At 41.7% G+C, this 25871-nt stretch overlaps 1 protein-coding gene and 1 long non-coding RNA gene across 9 annotated transcripts in view; one reads left to right on the plus strand and one right to left on the minus strand.

Annotated features, from left to right (window-relative positions):
* The window catches only part of FAM172A (family with sequence similarity 172 member A), a 309719-nt gene that overhangs the window by 189343 nt on the left and 94505 nt on the right, over nucleotides 1–25871 (plus strand). The window lies entirely within an intron of this gene.
* On the minus strand, nucleotides 8385–17218 carry LOC128850338 (uncharacterized). Its single transcript, XR_008447653.1, has 3 exons — nucleotides 16367–17218; nucleotides 16074–16137; nucleotides 8385–15247 (listed from the first exon to the last, which is right to left on the minus strand). It is a non-coding gene; the product is annotated as an uncharacterized LOC128850338 (long non-coding RNA).

Genomic DNA, 25871 nt, shown 5'->3' on the forward strand with positions numbered 1-25871 from the left:
CATGCCTTTTACAGGAGAGCACTGTGAAGCATATGGCTTTAATTTGGAGTAAAGATTTCTGCGTGGGCCCTCCGCATTTTATTGTGCCTTCAGGGAAAAAGAAAACAAGTCAAAGAAGTCCAAAAACATTTGCTTTTTCAATCTTTTAAATTCACTTTGCATGTTCTGTGCTGGAAGGTCCCTCCCAATCGTTTGCAGTCATCTCAGTCCCCAGCTCATCACTTTGTTATGGTGCCAAGCACTCAATGAAAACCTGACACTCTGGTGTTAAGCAGAGAAACCCAACGAAACCTGATATTAAGCAAAGACTTGCCTACAGGAAAGCTGGGGAGGGGCTCTTGATCAGGGAGTGCAGGGACAGGACAAGGGGCAACAGTTTTAAGATGAAAGAGGGGACATTGAGATGAGATCTTAGGAAGAAATGTTTTCCTGTGAGGATGGGAAGGCCCTGGTTCAGGTTGCCCAGAGAAGTCACAGCTGCCCCATCCCTGGCCAGGTTGGATGGGGCATTGAGAACCTGATCCAGTGGGAGGTGTCCTTGGCCATGGCAGGGGGTTGGAACTAGGTGGGCTTTAAGATCCCTTCCAACGCAATTCAGTCTATGGTTCTATGACTCGTTCATGGTCATTTGTAGCGTTATGTTATAAGAGCTCCTGCTCTCCTGGAGCAGCGTGGAGAAGTGTTCAGCCTTAGAGGGTCAGAACAGGTCCAGGTGCCTCTTTGTTTGGTGCTGCTAAAGGTGCTGGTGCAGGAAAAGCAGTACTGCTCCTCATCCCTTTGCTCTGGAGGTTCCTGAAGGGCAGTGTTGGGATGTGAACATGCATTTTGGTGGGAAACTCACAGTGCAAATGAGCAAATGCAACCATCACATGTTGAATTGCTGTAAAAGGAGGATCATTTTTGTTTACAAACCTTTGGTGGCCAAACTTTGTCTTCAATCCAAATTTCTTCTCACCGTAAACATGAGGCTATGGTTTGGAAGTCTCTGCATTAAACAAACCAGTAAAACTTGGCTGCAGTTTTCAAATACATGCCACATCGACATTTTTATTGGTCTTTGCAGCTTTTTAATCTACATTTTTGCATGTCTGTGATTGCAAAATGTTAAGAAAAACAGGATGAATCTGTAATATACTGCTTGAATGCATAGATACTCTTACCGAGTTACTGCAAGATAGACCTACGATTTTTGTACCTCACTGGTTCATAGATTATTGGGAGAGTAATTGAAAGTGATTGAACATGTGTGGGAAGAAAGTTCCACCAATAAATGTAATTAATTGTATTGTCTATAGTTTGAATTACAAATGCTAATCATAAACCATATGCTAAAATGTATCTTAATATTTAGTAATTAAAACTTTGCGTAATGGTGGTCTGAAATTACATGTGCATCTAAGAATATCTACACATAAATTGCTTTTGAATACACCGCACTAAAAATAGTTGTTGGGTCACTGTGTTCCGCTAATTACTGATTTTGAAAAACTCAAGCCATGATTCATGAACACAGCTCAGCTTCTTACTTCTGTTATCCCTTAACACAGTGTAGTCAGGGATATATTTTCAGAAGCAGCTTGCTGTAGTTGACGGTAAATTGTGGAACTTTCCCAACTCCTAGCTTATAATAATTTTTATGAAATTTAACAGAAAGTGAGAATTTCAAGTTGATTGAGTCAATTTTATATTTAGTTTACACAAAATAAGTTTCTAGTACAACGCCTCCTTTTGAGTTTTTCTGCCAAATTTTGTGGGTTTACGATTATTTTGCTTTAAAAAGGATTTTTTTTCCCCCTTGTCATTGCCTACATGAAAGACCCGCACAGAAGAAAAGAAATATTGTGCCCTCGTGCCTACCTGAGTGCTCTGGGCATCCCCTATGGATCTAATTACAGTACCAGGGCCTGGCTGCATGCAGAGGGGATAGAAAAGGTGGTCCTAGGATGCTGGGTGACATGTAAAACTAGCTGTGTCCATCACTGTAAAAAAACACATGACAACTACTCATTTCGGAATCACAAGAAGAATTGTTAAATCTAAGCTTTCAAAACTGTCAATTAGGTATTCAGTATCCTGAGATTTGAAAGAAAAAAGAAAGATCTTATGGAAAATTTCTGCTATTTGCCTCCTATATTTCTGAGACTGTAAGCTTTGTATAGTCAAGGGTTTCCTTAGCACCTTATGAACCTGTAGTGTAGTTATTTGTTTTAATTTTAGTTAAATAGCGTATTTAATAAAAGATCATGGAAATTGTGACAAAATTGTGAGAATCGGTAGTGGGATCTCCAGCTTATAGCGTTTGTACTGCTGTAAAAATAAAAAGCACACAGGGGAATGTAATATAATTAAATTAGGAGATGGAAAGTAGGTTCATTGTCTTTGAGCAGATGAGAAACTATTTATTAAGGTCTTTGTTGGCTAAAATTTTGGATGCGTATATTGAAAATTTGCACAAAGGTGTAGATAAACTGTGTGTGTGTGTATTTTTAGGCAGCTTTGTTAAAATGAGAACCCTTAAAACACACTATTGAAATTACTGTATCCACTGTAGCATCCTAATTCTATCAAAATCAGCCGATTTTGTCCATTTCAAATAATTTTATCTCCAACATTTTGAGATATGCTCTGCAATGCCCTGCCACTTCATTTTTTTGTGTTGTGCCAAGTATGGTGAGGACCTGACCCTGGCTGGTGCTGATAGGTGCCATAATAATAATGATGATAAGCAGACACCTGCTGAGCTACCTGGGAGTCTCTGAAGCTGAATCAGTATTCTGGCACAGGCAAAAATGCAATTTAAGAATCTTAATGACTAGGCTTTGAACCTGTCATTAGCTTTTCATTAATTTGTTTCCTAAAATTTCAGGTTGAATTATTTGTTATATTTCACTCTTTATTTATATATGCTTATATATCTATCTACTTGGTTTTTTATCTTTAATTTGGCTTAAGAATTGAGGAGCATAGAGCAGGTTCTGTGGAAATGCAACTCTTAATTCCCCTGGCTGACTTATTAAATTGAAATACATCTACTGATGTGTGGCAGAAATAACACAAGATCTGTGATGGTTGTAGGAAGCACGGGAGAAAGCTGGAAGTAGAGAGACGAGAAGCAAAACACCTTGGTGACCAGAAACAATATCACGTTTAAAAATGCGTTTCAAAGCTTTGGGAGCACTAAATGGGGAAAAAAAAAAAAAAAAAAGAAAGAGAAGAAAAAAGGAGAGGGAATTCTCTAAATGTTGAATATCAACCGAGGGATCAGTATGGGATGCTGTCTCATAGGTTTATGGGGACTTGGGTTATATGTCCAGTCTTTGGACAAATTATCTCACCCAACTCTACCTGGTTTAGGTCTCCCCTCTTTCTATGTTGTATATTTACATTTGCACCTCTTTGAGTTGGGACTGACGTAGGTCAGAAAAATAAGAGCAAAAACAAGATCTTTTTTTCCATTTGCTTATTTATTTCAGCAATACTTTGTTGTGCTTCTTGGAAAAATGCTCATTCATCTGAAAAAGGTCAAACCAGAAATGAGGGTGGAAAAGAGGAGCTAATGGAGAAACAGCAGTGGGTTGTGTTGGACAGGACCAGGGTCACAAGCCTTGGGGCAAATCTCTTCTAGTATTTCTGTTACTGATGTGGACATACAAAGTGAGTATGCATTAATGAAGTTGACTTCTGGTATGAAGTGATGAGGTCACTATTGGTGTTTAGAAGTAGAATATCTGCAGCAGAAATTAAAAGAAATAGCACAAACTTCAGGACACTTAGGCATTGACTGGCTAGTCATCTGCATTTGTGTATGAAGAGTGATCAACAGAGAACAACAGGGATGAACAAGCCCCTGGACATGCAGCTTCATTGCTGATGGCTGTAAGTAAATAACCCAATAATGCAACAAAAGAGCCAAATGTGGTCCTGTGATGTGTTTGCTTTTTCTGTCCCAGGAAGGGAACCATTAATGCCAGCCAGCATGCTGGCGAGATTAATCTGAGATAATTTGAGACATTTGGGAAGATTAACTCAGTCTGGAAGGGATGTGGGGAAGAGGTGCCAGTACGCTCAGAGCAATGAAGAGCCTATTTTACTAGAAACAACGAATGATACGCAGACGTGCCATGATGTGGTGCCACATGGAGATGTCCTACCTACCATGAGCACCAAAGTCAATATAGCTGTAGAAATAGCTCACACACCCTCCAGGCTTATCAGTCTTAGTAAGAGCTGCGTAATCTGCTAATGCTCTTACATTAACTGTGGTAGCTCCTGAAAAGAACACGAATGTTCAACATCTATTCTGTATTTGCTACAGAAGCAGAGTTTAGAAAAGTATGGCTTGTTCAGTCTGGCAAAGGAAAGCTTAGAGGGATTGGTAGTGCTCTGCAAATACATCGGGAGAGTAAACAGCGGGGAGGGAGAGCCGTGTAAGCCAAAGAACAATGTTGGCACAGGAACAAATGGATTAAAACAGGTCATGAATAAATTTAGGGTGGAAATAGTTTTCTCGCCATCGGATGAGGGAGGTCTGGTTGGGAACAGGAGGACTGGGGCAAAGCTGCGACCCAGTCTGACCCACGCATGGCAAGAGTTTTTTGAGTAGTTGGCTGGGACCGTCAGTCCTTGGTATGACCCAGAAGTCCATGTTCCAGTGAAAGCCAGCATGTGCCTGTGCGTGGTTTTGGCCACGAACAATTGGATCCAGTTTGGATGAATTGTTCTAGAGTTAGCAGACCTCTGACTCCCAGATGACTCCATGGCTGAAGCACTAGTAGTGCTGAGTTTGAACCAAAATCAAGTCAACCATCTAACAATGTTTGCAAACAACTTTTTTTTCCCCCCTCACTTGTTTTTTGGGAGTAGTAGACTCATTTTTTGCTAATGCTTCCTCTAATGCACAAGTTTCAGCTTATGGTAGAGAGCAACAGGGATCACGGATCCCATGGTGAGGGGTTGCAGCACTAAAGAAATTAAATGATGAATTGAGCAAAAATTACTGGCATATCTTAATATGTCTTAATAATACTGGCATATCTGCTGTATTGGTAGCAACTTCTTCAGCACGTTTGCCTTTTATTGATATAGAATCATAGAATGACTTGGGTTGGAAGGGACCTTTACAGGTCATCTAATCCAACTCCTCTGCATTGGGCAGGGACATCTTCAACTCAATCAGGTTGCTTAAAGCCCCATCCAACCTGACTTTGAAGGTTTCCAGGTATGGGGCAGCCACCACCTCTCTGGGCAACCTGGACGAGTGTCTCACCACACTCAGCATGAAAAATTTCTTTGTAATATCTAGTCTAAATTTCTCTTCCTTTAGTTTAAGACCATTACCTCTTGTCCTATTCCTACTGGCCTTGCTAAGAAGTTTTTCCCCATCTTTCTTACAAGAGGCCCTAAAGTATTGAAAGGCTGTGATAAGGTCTCTTTGGAGTCTTCCCTTCTCCAAGTTGAACTCTCAGTTCTCCAAGCTCTCTCAGTTATGCATGTCTATATACATATATATATATATATATATACACACACACAATTCTAACATGAAAATATACTTTTTAGGATACCCTCAGCCTAAATAAATAAGTTGAGAAGTGTACACTAGCATCATTATTTCACTTGCTACCGTTTATTGTTGTTATTCATTTGCTTTGCCATAGCAATCCCATAGTAGTTCCTTGTCCTGAAGATCTTGCAGTCCAAAAGGATCATCTAACAGGAAGAGACAGAGAAGTAATGAACAATTACAAAGCAGTTCAGAGCACCACAGCTGCATGTCCATTTTAATTTTTTGGTGTTCTGGTTTAAATCCCACCTACGCATCCCGTTCCTCAGTTCATCCCCAGCCCTCTCAGCCTTCCTACTGGATAAGAGAAGAGGATGGCTGCAGTAGAAGTCTGAGCACTGGCCAATTCCAGATCAGGCTCACGTTTTGAATAGTCATCCCTCCTCGTTACCTTGCTCTAGGGAACTTGTTCAACCTCATTACTTCTTGCTTCCTCTTAATCACTTACTAACGTAATATCTCATGCTTCACTCATCTCAATCTGTGATGTGAGTCTAGCTGTACATATCCCCCTTCTCCGCTTCTTCCAAAAGGAGAAGGGCAATGTTTCATGGACTGGAACGATATGCCGAGTACTAATTGCTGGCACCACCCATCATTACTTTACATCTCATTGGCGCTTTCATATTAATTTTCTAGTTTGACACCAAAGTTGGAATGCTAATTATAAAGTGAATGAACAACTGGGAATCAATAAAAGTTAGGGTTACTTGGAAATTCGGTTACTTGGAAATATATGTATCATATGGGATTTGGAGGTCAAAGGCACAGCACTTTCCCTGCAGAAACTACAGTTGCATCCACTCAATAGTTGTATATTTTTGTAATTTCTTTGCATTGTTTTCAATCCCATGCACTAGGCTGCAAACATTTATTTTTAGTTTTAGGTTTGCAGGGCTTTCTGATCTTTAGCAATTGTTCTCATACTTCCACCCCTTTGTTCTCGTTTTGCCCAGCTCTACATAACTAGATCTTCCTGGTTAGTCTTTTTTTTTGTATTTCTGTCTGAATTCAGTACTATTTGTTAAATTTTCTCTGGCAGTATGCTGAGAATTGAGCTCCATACCTTAAGTGCCGTTACTATAGTTGGCTCAAGGTGAACTTTATTACCTTTGTTCAGCTGTGCAGCATTTTGGTCAGTGAAGCTGAAATGGTACCAGATTATTTTTTTTCCCAAAGTTTCTTTGAATCTGTTGCCCACTAATATCCGTGCATCCGTTGGAGTATTTTGCTGCTCTAAATTTCCCTTTCCCCAATAATACTGAATGTTCCCCCACCCCGCTATAACATTATCTCACACTCCTCCAGTTTAAATCTAATGGGGCTCTGGCCCTTGTTGTGTGGGATGACAAACTAGATTGTCATAATGATCCCTTTTGCGCTACAGATCTATGAGTCTTGGGACCTTGATTTGTATTGCCTTCATGCCTTACTTCTCCTGGCAGTTTCTCCCGCTTTAATGTCACCTGCAAATTTAATTAATTCCAGATCATTAATGAAGATATTATGTTAAATAAAACCATATTTGGCATCTATCCCTATATCTGACTGTAAACTTTCTTCTGGCTCAGTAAATTCCTTTGTATTACTAGCCTTTCCTGCATTGTTTCAACTGTTTTAAATTCTGCAAGGCAGTGTACTTATCAGTCAGTTTATTTTTCATTTCAAATTCTAGCTTTGAATGAAAAAAACCCCAAAGCACAGGACTGTGTTTGAAGAACACATTGCTTGTCCTTTCAGTTGTGCAAATAAACTTCAGCCCTTGAGCCTATCAAAGCTGGTGGGGCAATGTCTACTATGGAACCATCTCCTTAAAATGTCTGAAGCACATGGTTAGCTCCAGGAGGAACTGATTGCCCAAACTCCCCAGAAGTTGTCCTCTCTAGATGTGCACCTCCATAGAGGTGTTTTCTGTCTGAACCATCTCGTGCCCATCAGAGCTCTTCCCAGATATTGAGGAAATTTGTCAAAAGTAACAAGAGGCGAGTTGTCTGTCCTGAACTTCTGAGAAAAGTACCTGGCATTGAACATCTTTCCCTTCTCTCTGATGTAAGGTGGGAGCACCTCCTGTGGGAGGACAGGCTGAGAGAGTTGGGATTGTGCAGCCTGGAGAAGAGAAGGCTCCAGGGAGACATTAGAGCAGCTTCCAGTACTAAAAGGGGCTCCAGGAAAGCTGTGGAGGAAAGCTTGATCAGGAAGGGCAGGGATAGGATAAGAAGCAATAGTTCGACACTGAAAGAGGGGAGATTTAGGAGAGATCTTAGGGTGAAATGTTTTCCTGTGAGGGGGGTGAGTCCCTGGCACAGGTTCCCCAGAGAAGTTGTGGATGTGCCATCCCTGGAGGTGTTCAAGGCCAGGTTGGATGGGGTTTTGAGCTCCCTGATCCAGTAGGAATTGTCCCTGCCCATGGCAGGAGGCTGGAGCTGGATGGGCTTTGAGGTCCTTTCCAACCCAAACCATTCCATGATTCTATGATCTCTTTTTTGGCTTCCTGAGGTGAATTCCTGAGATTCTAGTGCATGTGCTGTCCTGCTCCTGAGTCCTGCTGCATAAGCAAGAAGTCCCATCTCCTGTTTTCATAGTGGAATTTACTAGCTCTTCACCCCATCCAGTCTGATCTCCAGACTTTGCCTTCTTAATCTTGTAAAGTCTTGCATATCTTCCTCTTTTATTTTAACCCACCTCTTTCTGGATTGTACTGGGAGGTGCATCTTTTTGACCTGATACACACCTTTCAGCTCTCCTCATCCTCTACAGATGTCTCTTTTCTTGCAGTGGTGCATCGCAAGAGGAAAACGAAATGCTTAGAACACCACGTTATTGCATCTGTAAATGGCCATGCATTGGACTGACTGGAGGTTCAAACAACCTGACTCCCGGGTTGTTTTCAATATAAAAAAACTCATTTTATTTAACTTTTTAGATTGTTCGTTATCTCACTAGATTGGTTTGAAGAACAGCTTAATACTGAAGATTTTACAACTATGACATCATTGCAGTCTCAAAGGATTGCTGTTCTCTTTGAATATAATGATGAACACTAATGAAGATGAAAAGTAGGAGTTTTGGGTTTGCTTATACAATGAAGAAAGTGGAAAAATCACACATGTTATTACCTGACAGGTTTTGTGGTGCATTTAGATTATTTTATCTGAAATATTAGGCTGTTTTAAATTCTGTTTTAAATGCAAGTACCATTAAAAAAAAAAAAGGAAGTTGTCTTGCTGTTATTTCATGCTTCTTCCCATTTCTGTGGCACAATCTTATACGGATAAGACTACACAAGTGTATTGTGTTACTGTTAATTTAAATGTTAATTATGGTGAAAAGTGTATGTATGTCTTTTGTGTGGAACAGTAGAGGTTTTATAAGACTTTAAGACCTGGTTTAGTGGATCAACCAGGGGAACTGCAAGTTAATAATATATTAGGCATTGCAAATCCAGGTGGTGTAAAAGGAATCCAAACATACTCTGGTGAAGGGAGCTCTAAAACTGTGGTGCTATATGAAGCAGCTGGAATTTGTGTTTTATCCTAGAACTTTCTTTAATCTAGTGAAGGAAGATGTGTTACATAGCTCTTTCAGTATATTAGTGAAGTATTTTAATATTAATAATAGCATGACTACCAGTGTTTAAATGTTAAAATAATCCTATTTAAGGGCTTTGCTTGAATGTGATATGAAGTAAAAATATGTAAGTAGATTTTGCACATGTATTCATTGAGAAAATTGTGATTCTAACACCATAGAACTAAGCCAAGATTTTAATGCAAAGTGTCAAAACACAGGAGTAAAGTTTCCTTGTAAAAACATGAACAATAAATAGCTTAATTAGCTATTTTTCTGTCTTTTCCATTTTCTAAGGCAAATTAAATGCAATAGTGAATCTCCATATCGTGCAGTATTCAGATCCAAAGTGCATGAGGTTTTTACAAAGCTTGATTAAGCCAAGGCATTTTATTTGCTTGTCAATATATGGATTATATTTTGTCCTGAGGTGGCTCTAGCTGTCTGACAGGAGTATTACACCTTTGTGTTATGCAAGTTAGGAGCCGCTAGTGATCTTTAAAAGAGGAGTTTCTTCAGAGGAAAAGTTTTTGCAAGCTTTTTTGCTTGTTCCTTCATCCTCCTCCTTTCTCTCCCCACCCCTTTCCCAAGAACAGGTGATGAATAATGTTTAGGGTATCATTCCCCACAAGTCTCCACAGAAAGATGTTGTTATTTTAGCAATTTTGGTGTAGTTACCAAGTAGCTGGTGAACCTGTATGCTCCTGCGGTCATGCGTATTGCTCTGTGAACCTCACCGAGTTTTATTCCAGTTTGGAGTGCTTTTGAAGTATTAGTGTTTATGTCAGCTGCTTTGCTTATGAGCCTTAGCATTTTGTGGAATTCCTTTAACATAAAGGACTAAACATAAAGGACTAAAACAGTACAGCATACAAAAAAATGTAATTGCAATATTCTTTGGCAGAATAAATTTCCATCAACAGAGTGATGATAATTGTGATATTAGATTTCCGGTGTTATAGTTCTTGTATACAATAAACCTTTTAATTTTTCCTACATCACCAAGCACCTTACTGAGTAGATTTGGGATTTTTATAAAAAATAAAAAAAGCCAAATCAAAATATCAAAACATCAAAATATCAAAATAATGACACAAAACCCCAGCCACCCCTATGATGGTTCCTACCCTGGTGGGCACAAACTTTCCATGATGTACAGGGTGTTAAAGTACAGAGCTTATATTTTCCCAACCTTAAAGGAAAAAAAAAAACCCTGTTAATTTAACCCTCAGTAATCTCACTCTGCTTCTCCGCTGTTGCTGTCTACAGCCCTGGCAGGTTTTTTTCAAACCAGCTGTTGAAAATAACCTAGTTTAAGGAGCTCACGACCGAACGTGAGGGATTCATCATTATATATTTACTGTCTGAGGCTAATATAGCTGTAAGGTTTTTCAGATGCCATTGATCTACTGCGCATGTTCCCTCCCCGGGTTGCAGGACGTGCTTCTATTTGCATAAGGCCCTGGGCAAGGTTCTTTCTTGCATTGATTGGCCTGTCCAAGGGAGCCTGATGTGCTCCTGCATTGATCATCCTGTCTTTTCTTGGAAGGCAGTGTTACGCAGAGTTCATCTCAAACATTCTAGGGAGAAGGGGAAACTTTACTGCAGATGTCTCAATTTTATTCAATGTTCCTTTGAGTATAGACCTTTCCTTTTGGTTTTTTTCAGGATAAGTTGTTGGTTTTTTTTTTATTAATTTGGATGTGTTTCTGCAGTTATAGCACAGTATTTAAAAGCTATGTTAAATAAAATCACCATTATGTATACTACTCGTTCCATCCTGTGGGGGTTTTCTTTAAAACAATGCCTATAGCTTCCAGCAAAAATCAAAACTACTCTCTCTTCAAAGAATTGGCACTTATAAGTGGAGACTTAATCTAAGAGTCTGTGTGCTGGTGTCTTCACTTAAATTAATATTGTCAGTTTGGAACTTGCATTATTTTTACTAAATTTTCTTCAATCTGAGAAAAATATTTTAAAAGTGGCGTCTTTGGAATAAAACTGCAGTTGGATGTTGGCTTTCTGGAGCTGTACTTCAAGATGAATAGTTCAGGTAAATAGCTGAGTTGAACAATAATTGATCAGCTCTGTATTGGTCAGAGAGGACAAATATTTCTTTACAACATGCTTTTGGTTTCTGAAGTGGTGTCAGGAACTAGCTTTGGAAATCCAGGTTTGGCAGCCAGGTTCTTGGCTCAGCCTTGTAGAGGCTGGAGCTTTTCAACATCTCCTGCAAAATCACCCCGTGCTCAGGAGCTCCAAAAACCACCACTGCAATTTCTGAGAGGCACATATTTGCCTACGTGCTTAATTATGGGAAAGATGCCCATTATTATTGTCCACAAAATGCATTTCTGTGGTCAGAAAATTATTTGACACATGGATTTTACTGTAGGAAGAGGTGAAATGTGGTTATACCCAAAGGGTGGCTCATATCTAGTGATTAAGCTGACGTGTGAACTTCACCCAGTGCATGATAGTACTGTGTGTTGTTGAAAAAATAAACTGTTAAGATGTATTCCTGTCCTACGGAGCACTGAACATCACAGAGCTGCCCCTTCTTAATTTTTAAAAAATACACATTGGATATCTTTGTGGATGCTGTAGAATTTTCTTCAAAGGAAATAATATTCAGAGAAACACAGCTGAGATTGTATTAATGCTATTACATAAATTACACAGGGTTGGTGTTTTTTTATCACTTGGATTATAGTTTCATGTCTTTCACAGAAGCAATAATGTATTGCATTGTACTGCGATCCTTTGGCTTAGGGAACATATTCCTTTGGTCATTCGGTAAAACAAAACTTAGATAAGTATAATTCAGGTAGCGTATATGAAATTTCATCTTCATTATCATGCAAATGCAGTGAGAATGTAACATTTCCCAAGATGTCACTTGACTATTAGGATCTTTAGAAAATGGCCTCTCAAAGCCACAAAGCTAATATTCCAGAAGAAAGCTATATAATACCTAAAAATTGTCTATCCTTATTCTATATGAATAACAAATGTAATAGGACAGGCCATTATTAAAATCGCAAAAGAATGTGTTGACCTATTGGTACAGAGGGTCTTTTCTGATTTTTGCATCGATGATGAATTCTGAGCTCTCTTGTCGCAGAGAGGATGAACATGCAAATACAGATTTCAAAAAATCTGCAGGGGAAAAAAAAGTTGGATAGTAGCTGAAAATCTGTTCTGTTTTGTTTCGGTACATAAATGAAATCAGCGCATATTTATACCAATATTTTGTTATACATAGCAATATCCCATGCGAGTGTTATATATACTCTGTGTCTGTATTGTGCACAGATTGTGCATCTGCAACACTTTTCACTTATTTTAAGCTGTCTTTTGCTGATATTTGAGTCAGTGAACATAGAGGATGGGCACAGGCTAAATATGAGCTAATCTCTTAAGTGGGGAGTGGAACTTGCTTTTAATTCTGAAATAAAAGAAGAGCCTGAGTATCTCGTAGCAGCCCATTATCTGTGTCATTCAGTTGAAGAAAAATGCTGGACTCGCTTATATGCATGAACTATGCAGGGCAACATGACCCGAAAAATTTCTGGTAGCAAAAGAGATCTTTTGCAAACAGCTTCAGTTTTGAAAAAAGAAAGGGTAGGAGATGATTGTTTATAAGCAATTAAAATGAAGAAAAGAAATCTAATCTCTTCCTTCAGGTAGAAATACTGTCTGGGGAAAAAAGTATCGTAGCATGCAGAGCGTTGTGAGGTTAAACAAAGCGGGTGCCTTAGGAAAACGTGATGAAGATGTTTATAGATACTTCCAGACTCTCCGATACCCTCTGTGGATGCTGTGTAGTTTACTTTTACTGGTAAAGAATGAATAAAACAGAGCAGCACAATGTAAAACCCCATATTTTTAAGTTTCTTTGTGAAATTTGTAACTTTCTTGGCAAAAAAAAAAATTATTTTTCAGATGTAGGGCTGATGTTTTCAAAGTAAGTGTATAAAGCATGAAAATCCAGAATCTGTGGGTGTTTTATTTTTAGTTTTTAAATGCCTGGTATTTAGAGACTGGAAAAATTGCAGAGAGTGTCTAAAGTGTCATGTCTCTCCCGTGCCACAGAGACTTTCCATTTTATGAGCATGTTGCTGAAGAACAGAGGTGATTCTGTGTTGTTTTGCTAAGGAGATCTTTTCAAAGTCCGGGTACCACTAATGTGGCAGGTACGATGCAGCAACTAAAAATGTTTTCCACTGCGTCATTCCCAACTAAACATTTTTACTCTCCATGCATCTTACATATATGGTATCTGCCCTTTGCTCAAAAACTTTGATGCTCTGACGGGCAGTCTTCCATCAAACAAGATACTACAGTGAATTTTTTAAAAGGCATTGCAGTTTATTTATGCTTAATTTTTTATTTTTGAGGTAAAATGGGGTGTTTGAGTGACAGAGACTTGGTGGAGAACTCGACACTGGTGCAGCAGCCTGAGCAGGGAATTGATAGAACATCCCTGCCTCACTCCAGAAATGCGGATTTCTCTGTCACGTTCGTATTTTGAGAACAGGCTGCTCTGGGTGCAATAGAGACTGCTCAGCACCAGGTTTAGCGAGGTCACCGTTCCAGCCTGACTTTATCGCTGAAAGGGTAATGGGTGGTGGTGTAGTAAGAATACTGCATAATAAAGACAAAACAATTAGAGTCGTCCTGCTCTGCAGAGTCTCATGTTGCTTCTCACCGTCTTTCTTTCTCCAGGAAAAAAAAAAAAAATTCGTTGTCTTATTTCAGTAGAGGCTAAATCCTTCTTTGGCTGAGCAAAACTGATTTTTATTGCATGGCATGGATAATAATGATGTAAGTTATTATTTGCAATGCTTTGGATTGCTCTTCTTTCACGCACACTTGATATATTTTTATATTTTGCAGCATTCTGTTAAGTACAATCTAAGTGAAGTTTTTTTTTACTCTAATTATGAAGCGAGTGCTATAGAAAAAAAGAAATTTGAAATTTCAATGCCACTATATTTGGTAGATCCACATGAATCTGTGGAAAAGGACAGCAAATCTATGATTTGTAACTGCACGAAATTAAAATTAGTTACATAATGCACATTCCTCGAGATACCTTATTTTGAAAGAAAAAAAAAAATCTTTCTGCCTTCTGCTTCTCTTCCATACAAACCAAAGTAACTTTTCGCAGTTTAAACAAACATTTCTAAATCAGGTAGTTCAGGAGACGCATCCCATAGGAAAAAGCACCCGCTTGTACTCGGTAAGCCAAATGCACCCAGGCATATGCCACAGCGTGCTGTTCTGCGCCTCTCCCTGCCCATGTGCATCTCCACACACAGTTACACATAGCGCATGTTGTTGGTAGGAAATTCTTATTAAGTTTTAGCCGGGTAATTTCTATAGCATCAAAGAGCCATTGATAGTGGTAATGCAGGAGGTGTGTTTCAGTCCTTCCCTGTTTCCCCCTGACCTCTCTCGCACATCGACACACTCCCCTTCAATCATCCCTCTTCCACCCAGCTGTATCCCAAGTGAAACTTCGCAGCCTGTCAGCAGCAAACACTCGCCGCGCACCCTTCCAGTGCAGCACGCATCCCTCTCCTCCCTTTCCCGCTAAGCCAACCGCATGCTCCAAACAGCACAAGTGCCCGGATACCCAAAAAAATCCTCCATTTTGATTTCAACTCTCCTTGCCAGGCAGAGATGATGAGTAATTCTCAGGTCTCTCTTTTCTTTTGAAAAAGTGTGGGGCTGTACCCGGTGCGTGCGTCTCAAAGTGAACAGCGCACATGGCCCTGAATTTGGGGTAAAATAACAACTGCTTTCCTCTGCAAAATCAACTTTTGTTGACCAGCCTAAAGTGTAACCCTGTGTCACATTTCCCACAGTAGGTTGACATCCCTCGGCACAAGGGATCAAGCGATGCTACGGCAAGCGTCCTTGTTTTTTCTTCTTGTCCTTAAAGTAGCCGTTAGCATCCTTCTGCATGAAAGAGGAAAATAATAAAAACTTTCTTACCCTCTGTGATACATAATTGTGCTCCCACCTCCTTCCTCCCAAACCAGTTTTGTGCTGAGCTGAGCCATGCCGTGGTTCGGGATGGGTTCCCTGTGCTGCAGCGTTGTAACTGTCCTAAAAATATATTTATTGATAAAACCCATGGATGCAGCATCTGCTATAAAACGCAGCTGAATTATTTCAGTTGCTGTTGCTAACTTTTTCCAGAATGCTAACTTACTGATAAAATCTAAATCCCAAATCCATTTTTTAGTGGCTACATTCTCAAATTAAGCCCAAATGTGTATTTGCCACATGGAGATCTTAATGAATCTTTGGCAATTAAAGTTTCGTTAGCAATTGTACCTTAATATTTATCATAAGATGTCTAAATACAAATCTACTGTCATCCTGAAAACTGCATTTCCAGCCATTTGTCTCTTAAAGTAATGCATATTTGCCGCCTTCACTTTAAACAGGAATCAATTGGAATGCACATTTGAATCTTGTCGTAAAAGCCTAATGATGTACACTGCTTTTTTTAAAATGCAAGGATGGGAATAAACGCCTATTAATGCTTTACATGGAAAAAATGGAAAACAAATATCTTGTGATCTGAATATATTTTTAAATAGTCACTTGCACTTTTTATAGAAATGAGATTGGGCAGCACCGTCAGGCTTCCTTTTTTTTTCTTTTTTTTTTTTTTACACTATTATAAGAATGGCTTATATATGTCTTTTTTTTAATGTTCGAGGCTTTTTTCCATGCACCTGTAACTGGTGCCATCTTGTATCACTCTCTTATACCTTTTGTCTTTGTTTCCTTATTTTACTGCCTGTACTTCATGGAAGACGTGAATGCTAATGAACATATGACGTATACCATCATTCACAAGATGAACAGATAGCTTTCTCTCTTTGTCAAATGTTTATGCAGTAAAATGAAAAATTAAACAAACCTAGTGTGGCTCCGTGGTAATTTCAGCTTAAACAGAATTCATCCTGAAGTTTTCTAAGATCCTCCTGTCAGAGAGAAAATTTTGAGAGTGCTAAGGGATTTTTTTATATATATATATTCAGAGAGTAAAGTTTGAGGTAATTTGCTAAAAGGCATAGAAGTTATATTACAAAATTGTTGATACTGGACCATAATAAAGTCTAAATAGTGTTAACCTCCAATTAACAAAAAAAGGGGGGAAGATGTCAAAACACTCATTACAGCTTTAATTATAATTTCTGATTGATTCAAAACCTTCTGACTGTGTTCTGGCCGCTCCAATTTAGCCATTCAGCCCATGCTGCCCGTATTGTGCATTCAGCAGTTCCTATTAGACATCTTCACAGTGGGTGATTCTGCTGGGCTCACTGACACCCGCTTTCATGCATGGCCTGCTGCTCTGCACCAAAATGTTTTTCTGAGCTGCCTGCAACATTAAAGACATCTTGGCCCTGTCAGGCATGTATGTGCAGATATATGTGTGCATATACATGGACACAGAATAATAAATGAATGCACACATGCATGCACACACGTGGGTGCTCTATGTAAGGATGTCACACGTGCGGCAGCAATATCCATGCATGTGCAGGTCCAGCCCGTTTCCACACATGCAGCATGAACTGCTAGCCCACTCCCACGTGCATATGTACAGCAGCAGCCCATTCCCATACATGTGTATGCAGATCCAGTCTGCTCCCATGCACACACCACTCCCCATCCACACTTCCACGCACATTTGTGCAGGTCTATCTCACTCCTCTCCAAGCCATCCCGCTCCCACATGTTCATCATGCATTGCCAGCCTGCTCTCACATGTGTGTGCATAGGTCCATCCTGCTCCCATGCATGTGTGCACACCACCAGCCCTTTCTCACACATGCACCCTGCCCCACCAGCGTCTTCCCACATGTGTGTGCACAGCAGCAGACCCCTCCCATGAGTGCTCCAGACAGGTCCATCCAGCTCCCACATGTGTGTGCACACCACCAGCCTCTTCCCACACATGAACTGCATACCACCAGCCTCCTCCCACACATGCACCATGCAGGTCCGTCCCACTCCACGCATGCACCACCAGCCCGCTCCCACGCATGTGTGCAGGTACTCCACATTCCAACACGTGTGCACAGCACCAGCCCACTTCCACACATGCACCCCTCCTTACCATCCCCCAAAGTGTGCACCCCGCACCTCCAGTCACCCCCACCCATGCAAACCACACCACTATCCCCTCCCAAGCATGCACCCTACACCATCACCCCCTCCCATGCGTGCACCTTGCACCTGCAGCCACCACTACACATGCACCCCAAACCTCAGACCCCCACATGCATGCACCCTGCACAACCACCCCCTCCACACCTGCACCCTGCCATCTCCACTCCCTCCCATGTGTGCACCTTGCACCTCCAGCCCTCCACAGCACCACCACCCACATATGCACCTTGCACCTCAGACCCCCACACTTGTGCACGCTGCACCATCATCCTCTCCCAGTCATGCACCCCGCATCTCCACCCCCTCCCACACACTCACCGTTGCATCTCCAGACCCCCTACACATGCACCCCACACGTCAGCATGTGTGCACCCTGCACCGTCACCCTCTCCTACACATGCACCCCACACTGTCCCACTTGTGCACCCCACATCTCCAGCCCCTCTCATGCCTGCACCCTGCACCATTACCTCTTCCCATGCATGCACCTTGCACCTCCAGCCCCACACACAGGCACCCCACACCACCACCCCTCCCACTCATGCACCCCGCATCTCCACTCTCTCCCACGCATACACCTTGCACCTCCAGTCCCCCACACACATGCACCCTACACCACCACCCCGTCCCATGCATGCACCTTGCACCATCACCCCCTCCCACTCACCCTGCACTTCCACACCCTCCCATGCGTGCACCCCACACCTCCAGGCCACCCACATACACATGCACCATGCACCTCCAACCCCCCAACCATGCACCCCACAACACCACCCCCTCCCATCTGTGCACCCTGCACCTCCAGCCCCCCAAATGCATGCACCTTACACCATTAACACCCTCCCACTCGTGCACGCTGCATCTCCACCCCCTCCCATGCATGCACCTTGCACCTCCAGCCCCACACACATGCACCCCACACCACCACCACCCTCTCCCGCGCGTGTTCCCGCTCCCGTCCCGCGGGTCTGCCGGGCGTCAGTGACACTAGAGGGCACTGCTCCTCCTCGGTTGCGGGTTCCTTCTGGGACAGCCGGCAGAGCGCCGCGGGATTCTGTAATCTCACCCTAATTAACAATTGAAGCCTTATTAAGAAATTCTAGGCTGTTTAATTCGTTGTTGTTCTGTTTTGAGCCTGGTGGTGGTAGGATGGGTGGAGCCATCACTGCTCACAAGCAAATACAGGATGGAGCATCCTGTACTGTAACAGGTTTTTTTTTATTAAAAACAACCTCAAAATGTCGTTCCTGGCAAAGCCAGAAGGCTGGGATGGCCCTGTGATGGGGTTTGGATTCCCCCCCCAGCTGTGCCTTCAGCCAGCAAGTGGGATGTGGGGTGTTGGAAACACGTTTAGAGGACTTGGGGTGTTTTCTTTCAGCAAAGGTCAAGAGAAAAATAAGCAGGGGATGAGAATAGGAAGTTTTAAAAGTGCACCTTTGGCACATGCAAAACATGCATTATTTACATTAACCTTGGAAAATTTTTTTGTTAATTGCGGAACATTAAACCACCTGACTTGCTCTTCCAAGTCGAATGTTTCTTCCATGCAGGGGGTCTTGTTTTGCATGGGACTTACAAAAGAGGTTGAATAGTCAGGTTCATCGGATTAAATAAAGCAGGCACCATTTCACAAACATCAGAAAATTTATATCAATATTATACATGATATCAAAACAGTAGTGTCCCGGTTCAATGTGAGGACACCAAGCTGTTAACTCGTCTGTGTTTTCTTCCTCTACCTTTTCTGTCAGAAAGTGCAGCAACAAGTGCAGACCTTTTCCTTTGCTATGAAATTCCAGCACTCAGGTTCAAGGCATTGAGTCCTATGGTTTAAAGTACCAATCATGGCTTAAACTACAATTCAGGATCAAGTCTGGTTCAGTTTTCATTTGCCCCTCTCTGGTGTTTAACCAAAAGATTTCTTTCTGGTTAACTGTAGTTGGCTGCTAATGTATAAATTTCATCACACCGAGTATTTGTGAACATGTGCAGTTAACAGCTGGTTTGCCTGATCCCTAAAAATGACCTCATTTCAATGGGTGTTTGGTGCAGCTAAAGGGTTTTCCACATATAAATCCCAATTTTTCAGCTGTTTGAAACCCATTTTTTTTTCTAATAGGTAATTTCTCTAATAAACTTATATAAATACTGTCCTAGCCTGAACTCATCGACATTAAAAGCCAAACCAATATAACAATGAGTTATACTGAAAGTGTTTTGTTTCAGTCCTGCACAATCGCTTGCAAATGTCAGAGTGATTTTGAGCCATTCTAGTTCCTGGCAATGTATTTTCAAGCAGTGTAATGAGTATGTAAATGTTTGAAAAATTCTCCTGGAAGTTACTACACAACTCCAGAGGACAGTAAAGCATATTTATTATAAATATGTAGGTTTTCTAATGATTTTTGTGTAATCACGCAGTAGACATGGACAGCCTGATCCCCCACCAGATCTTTAGTAATAGATCTGTCATCTATCAACGGCAAGCATCACCTAGTTTTGCTTGATAGGTTCATAAACAAAAAGTGTAAAAAAATATGTTTAATCAATACAGAATAACTCTTTTTGCATTCGCCATTTGGTAATTTGAAATCTTATTTTGTGTGTACTAACAGTCTACAAGCAGTGAGATGCCAGAACTGCTATAATAGGATTTTCCCCCTCCTAGCGGGATGTTGCTTATGGCTATAAAAAGTTAATTTCAGATCCTGATACACGTGCATTAATTTTTTGAGACATTGGCTGAGTCTAGTACAACGAAGAATAACATGAACACCACACCGCTATGGTGTAGCTAATCGTTTATTACCTCCAGCCAAAGGAAGCGTCGTTAATGTGCAGGCCACAATGTCTGGTAAAAAAAAGAGGTGGGAAACTGGCAGAAAAGGTCTCCCAGATCTGTTCCTGAGGGTCTTGAGAAGAGGATTGAGGAGGAAGAGAAGAAACAATAGCTTCATCATCTTCTAAAGGCTGTTTAAACGGGTCTTGGCAAACTTGGGAGGTGCAGTTTGTGCTTTAAAACGATATTTGATGATGAGACTGTAACACTTAACAAACTGTCCTGCTTCTGAATGAGAAAACAGGTCTTCGTGGTTGTTTAGCAGTGTGATTTATGTACAAAAACCGGGAGATTTAGATGCTTATCGTCTGCAGTACACACCATACCTCAGTAATATGTTTATATTCTTTGGAGTATTTGCTGACAAAAGGAGCATGTTGTCTCTTCATTTGCCAGCGAGGGATCTGTTGACTCCACAGCTATGTAAAAACCTCTCATCAGCACCTATTTTAATCAGCAAGAACTTTACTATAAATCATTATCAGAAAAAGCATTGTGCTACACTTTTACACCAGTACATTTATTTTGAAATTAATAGGGGAAAATAATACAGAGCCAGTGCTTGAAATGGGCTAATAAGCGTGCCCATGAGACTTTCCTTTTTAAGCACTAAATGAAAGCTTTTGCATTGCTAACAGGCTACAAAAGTTGCTTAGGTAATAAGACTCTTTTTCTCTTATCAGTAAAAAAAGAAAAGGGGAGGGATGGGATGGCTCAAGGGATTGGTAATCAGATTACAAAGTCTTTCACTTCTAGGTCACTGGTTCAAATCTGCCCCCTGTTTAGTAGTGACCAAAAGCTGTTCCCAGCTGATGGCTTTTCAGTAGCCTTTGTACGATGCATTAGTGATCTATATCCCATGCCTGGTGAAAATCAGCCCTAGCCGCTGCATCAGGAGCCTCAGCTCAGACCCTTTAAGTAGGAATAAACGACTAGCTCTCTCATTGAAGTGCTTGGTGGCTTATTTTCTAGAAAACAATTTTGATAAGTGAGCAGAGCAGTGCAGCCAAATCTGCGCCATCACAGCTGCTCTGGGCTTCCATAGCAGACCCTGCTTCCCAGCACTGCCACTATCACTTCCCTCTGTCATCGGTTTGTGGAAAAATGTTACCGTCTTACTTAAGAATCTGGCTGATATCTCTTAATTTGAGCTCTATGGTATCATTCATATTAGCTTTCGTATTAGGATAGAACAGATAGAATTATTATTGAAAAAAAAACCTTTTAAAAAGAAAATTGCTAAATATGTTCATTTTAAAAGAAATGTCATGCTAATTAGTAAAATTGATTTTGATTTATAAAGTGTGAAAACATTTTTATTGATGATTTTAGTGCTGCAGTAAAACTGTAGAAGCTATGAGACTGCAACTTTGCTAAGGTCTCATGCTATGCAAGACTTTTACCACTACAGTGTGCTCAGGTAAATGTTGGGGAAGTTTTATAAAATGAAATACTGAAAACAAGGGAAAACATTGAAGATTCCCCAGTACCTGCAGAAGGGCTGTTTGGAGCGCACATTTTTTGTTGCTGTCTCTCACTGTTGCTTGCTATCAGATATTAGAATGGTAGGTTTATAGACTTTGCTCATCTTGGCGTTTTGAAGTGCTGTTTTCTTTAAGGTAGGGGAATGCTAAAGGACACTTGCTATAAAAAGAATGTAATTTCTGGTTCATTAGTATATGAAACTGAAACAATGAGTGCCTGCTGTAGATGCCCTGTACCTTTCTATGGGCATTGCATTGACAGTTTTAGAGGTGTGCATTTCTGTCCATAAGGTTGCACACAACCCATTGTAAAACTATCATTTTTCCCTCAAAACTAACCAAAGAAAACTATTTCTTTTGAGACAGCAGGCGTGCCACTGTTGCCCAGAAAAGTCGTGGCTGCCCCCTCCCTTGAGGTGTTCAAGGCCAGGTTGGATGGGACTTTGAGCCCCTGATCCAATGGGAGGCGTCCCTGCCCATGGCAGGGGGTAGAACTGGATGGGCTTTGAGGTCCTTTCCAACTGAAACCATTTCAGGATTCTACGATTCAATGATATGTGTTACAGCAGATATTTTTGTACAGAACAAGGTATTTCATCAATCCTAAACAAAGCCTCAATGGGTCAAATGTATCACATCAGCCAGGTCCCTCTTTACTTGCATAAACTTTTGTTAGCTGTGTGCTGTGATTACCTCAGTCTGGGGAAACACAACACATGCAGAGCGGAGTTGGTGGGAAAGTGGCAGGAGGAATACACATCTGGCTCAGGTCTCCAGAGCCCGTTTCCAGCTCCCAGTGTTATGTCTAGCGTGCTTATGGCTTCACCTTTGAAACTGAGGCTGAAAAGGTGTGCGAATATAACCCATGTACTGCAACACGTGTTCATTATCCACATTATGCAAGAATGGGATTTATAGCCACTGTGTTCACTAGGCCTTCAACGGCCAGGCTGGCTGGCTTGTGGTGCAATGTCATCCCTTCTGGAAACCACACCAAACACAGAATAAAAATCCCAAATGACATATTTATGATCCAAAATACACCTTCCACATCTAATAATGTTTTTTTATCAGATATCTCAGTGGTCCGTGGGACACGGAGCAGCCACCGTGTCCCACCAGAAAGTTCAGGGTGTCCAAGATCCTGCAGGAGCTGTGTCCATCAAGGTGTTTTATGGGCTGCTCATAATGTTTTGCTCAGGCTTACTTGCACCTGTACCTCCAGCCGTGCTATCTTGTGGATCTAAGGTTCACCATACAGGGTTAAGGGTGAAAGTAACTGCCAGCTTTGTGGGGCTGTTTGGACAAGGAGTGCAGGTTTATAAGCCAAAGCCATTCATTTCTGAAGTTCACACAAAGGTTACATGGAGAAAAACAAAATAAACTGAAAATATCAGCGGCACAGCTGTTGTTAAGCTCAGAAAGGTTTCCTTTCTAGTCTGGCCTGATCCTTCACTCCCTTTCCTTGGGGAAAGCTGGTTTTATTCCAGTAGTTATCTCAGGTCCTCTGCTCTGAGACTGCACCAGAGTGCTTTAGCAGTAGGCAAACTCTGGCTGGGCTCAGCAGAGAAAGGTTTGTCCATACTTCAGGGGATTTTATAAGTTTAACTGTTAGTTTAAAAAGGGATTTAGTTGCACTGAGGTAACCTTCAAACGAGGCATATGTCATAGAATCATGAATGGTTTGGGTTAGAAGAGACCTCAAAGACCATCCAGTTCTAGCCCCTGCCATGGGCAGACACACCTCCTACTGGTTCAGGAACTCAAAGCCCCATCCAACCTAGCCCTGAGCACCTCCAGGGATGCAGCAGCCACCGCGAATGTTCTGGGCAACCTGTGCCAGTGCCTCCCCACACACAGGAAAACATTTCTTCCTAAGATCTCAACTCAATCTCCCCTTTTTCACCTTAAACCTATTCCCTCTTGTCCTATCCCTTGATGCATGGTAAAGAGCCCCACCCCAGCTTTCCTGTTTTGCTGGTGTAACTGGTTTTTTGGTGCAGTTTGAAAGGACCCTCCTATGGCTATAAGCGCATGCATGTAGACTGAACCATGCTTTGACACTGTACATGTTTCTCAAAGCATGCAGAAGCCTTCAGACTGTTGTGTCTGGTGAGTAGACTCATCGGCCCAAGTGCTGGAGATGTAAGCAGTGTCTTGTCTTTATGGACAGACACATATATTGAGGCTCCCAAAGACAGGAGCTGTGAATGGTGTTTGGTGTCATGGTCCACTTAGGTGGTAACATTTGACTGGTTGTGTTATAGATCCAGACTCCTCATGGCAGGGTGTTGCTCACCAAGACCCCATTCTGCACTGGGGAAGCTGTGGTGGTGTTGAAATCAAGGCATGGAAACCCTATCCCAGTGTTTTTCACCACTTTGTTTAGTGGAGGAAAAGGAGCAGAAGTAAAGCTCAGGGTTGCTTTTGGTTTTAGTGTTGCTTATGAACCTTGTGAGATCAGAGGGTCATGGGGAATATCTTGTGAGTGATGTGTAATGATTTGGAAATAAACACCAGGGGTGGCTCCAGCTGCCTTTGGTCTAACTAAATGGCTATTATGTATATTCTATTTAACTTATTTTAAAATTAGGCAAAGAGCATACAGGAATGCTCCTCTGAGCGCTAGTTGCTTGAACTTCCAACTGTGTGTTCAAGACCAAACAAAAGGAGAGTGGTTCTCTTTCAAGGAGCTTATCATTTGGTAGATATATAACACAAAGCAGGCATGAAATGCTGTGGAAAAGAGGGACTGACTTCCTGCTTTATCACATGTTTTTAACATTTTGAATTTTTATTGATGAGGGCCAGAATTTGCAGATTTCACGCCGTGTCTTTTGCCTTCCATGATATCTGTGAATTTATTGGGGTTTTTTTGAAGTGGGTCTTCTTAAGCTGAAAATGATGCGCGCTTAGCTTAATAAAATGGGAAAGTAGTTAAATCCACAGCATGCCTTTTTTCAAAGTGCACCAGAAACTTTGGAGACTATGTGCAGAAAGTTTACCACACATCACTTGTGCTGTAGCGCAGTGGTGGCTGATCTTCATGGTCCTGACGAGCTCTATGGAGAGCTCACAGTCACAGGACGAGGTTGCTGTTTCTTCAAATCCTACCAGTGGCCCAGATACATTTGCCATATCAGCTCTGCCAGGCTGGATCCTCCCACAATGAGAGAGTCACAGAATCACAGAATGACCTGAGTTGGAAAGCACCCACAAGGATCATCAAGTCCAACTCCTGTCCTTGCACAGGACACCCCAAAATTCACACTGTGGGTCTGAGGGCATTGGTCAAATGCTTCTTCAATATTGTCAGGCTTGGCACCATGACTGCTTCCCTGGGAGCTGTTCCAGTGCTCCACCACCCTCTCGGGGAAGAATCTTTTCTTAATGTCCAACCTAAACCTCCCCTGGCATCTTCCTGCCATTCCCTCAGGTCCTTTCATTGGTCACCAGAAAGAAGAGATCAGCACCTCCTCCTCTTCCTTCCCTTGTGAGGAAGCAGTAAACTGGTATGAGACACACACACCACCACCCTCCCCCAGACTCCTCTCCATCAGACTGAACACACCCAGTGGCATCAGCTGCTTCTCATATGAGTTCCTCTCTAGACCCTTCACCAACTTTGTGGCCCTCCTCTGGACACTCTCCAGTAGCTCGAGGTCCTTGTTATACTGCAGCACCCAAAACTGCATACAATACTCAGGGAGAGGTTTCCCAGTGCTGTCCATGCAATCCCAGCTTGCCCACTGGCGTAGCCTGCTTTCAGGAGCCAGCCAGTGTGCCTTGGCTGACGGTTATGGGAAAGCTTTGGTCTGGCAACCTGGGTGCAGCCTCCAAAGACAGAGTCCCATCCAAAATTTTCAGGACAATTTCTTCCATTTCCTAACAACCATGACAACAAACCGGCACCTACCTTAACATACTAGAGTCTCTCTTAAGGGTCCGGAATAGGAGTACTTAGGTTATTTTGCTAGAGAAGAACTGCAAGTGATAAATGAGCATCTTTCTACATGTGAAGATGGGGTTTTTCAGCACTTCCATGCAGCATCCATTCTCCTGACACATAGTCGTGACAGAACCTATTATGTTAATAACACTCATTCTTCTCTTGCCATCACTTTCCTCACTAATGTCGTAAGTCTTTGAGCATGATTTGCAGTATTTGTCCCCTTCTACTCAGCAGTGGTGAGACCGCACATCAAATCTTGTGTTC

Source organism: Cuculus canorus, chromosome Z (assembly GCF_017976375.1).
Source record: "Cuculus canorus isolate bCucCan1 chromosome Z, bCucCan1.pri, whole genome shotgun sequence".
In the NCBI taxonomy this organism is placed as follows: domain Eukaryota; kingdom Metazoa; phylum Chordata; class Aves; order Cuculiformes; family Cuculidae; genus Cuculus; species Cuculus canorus.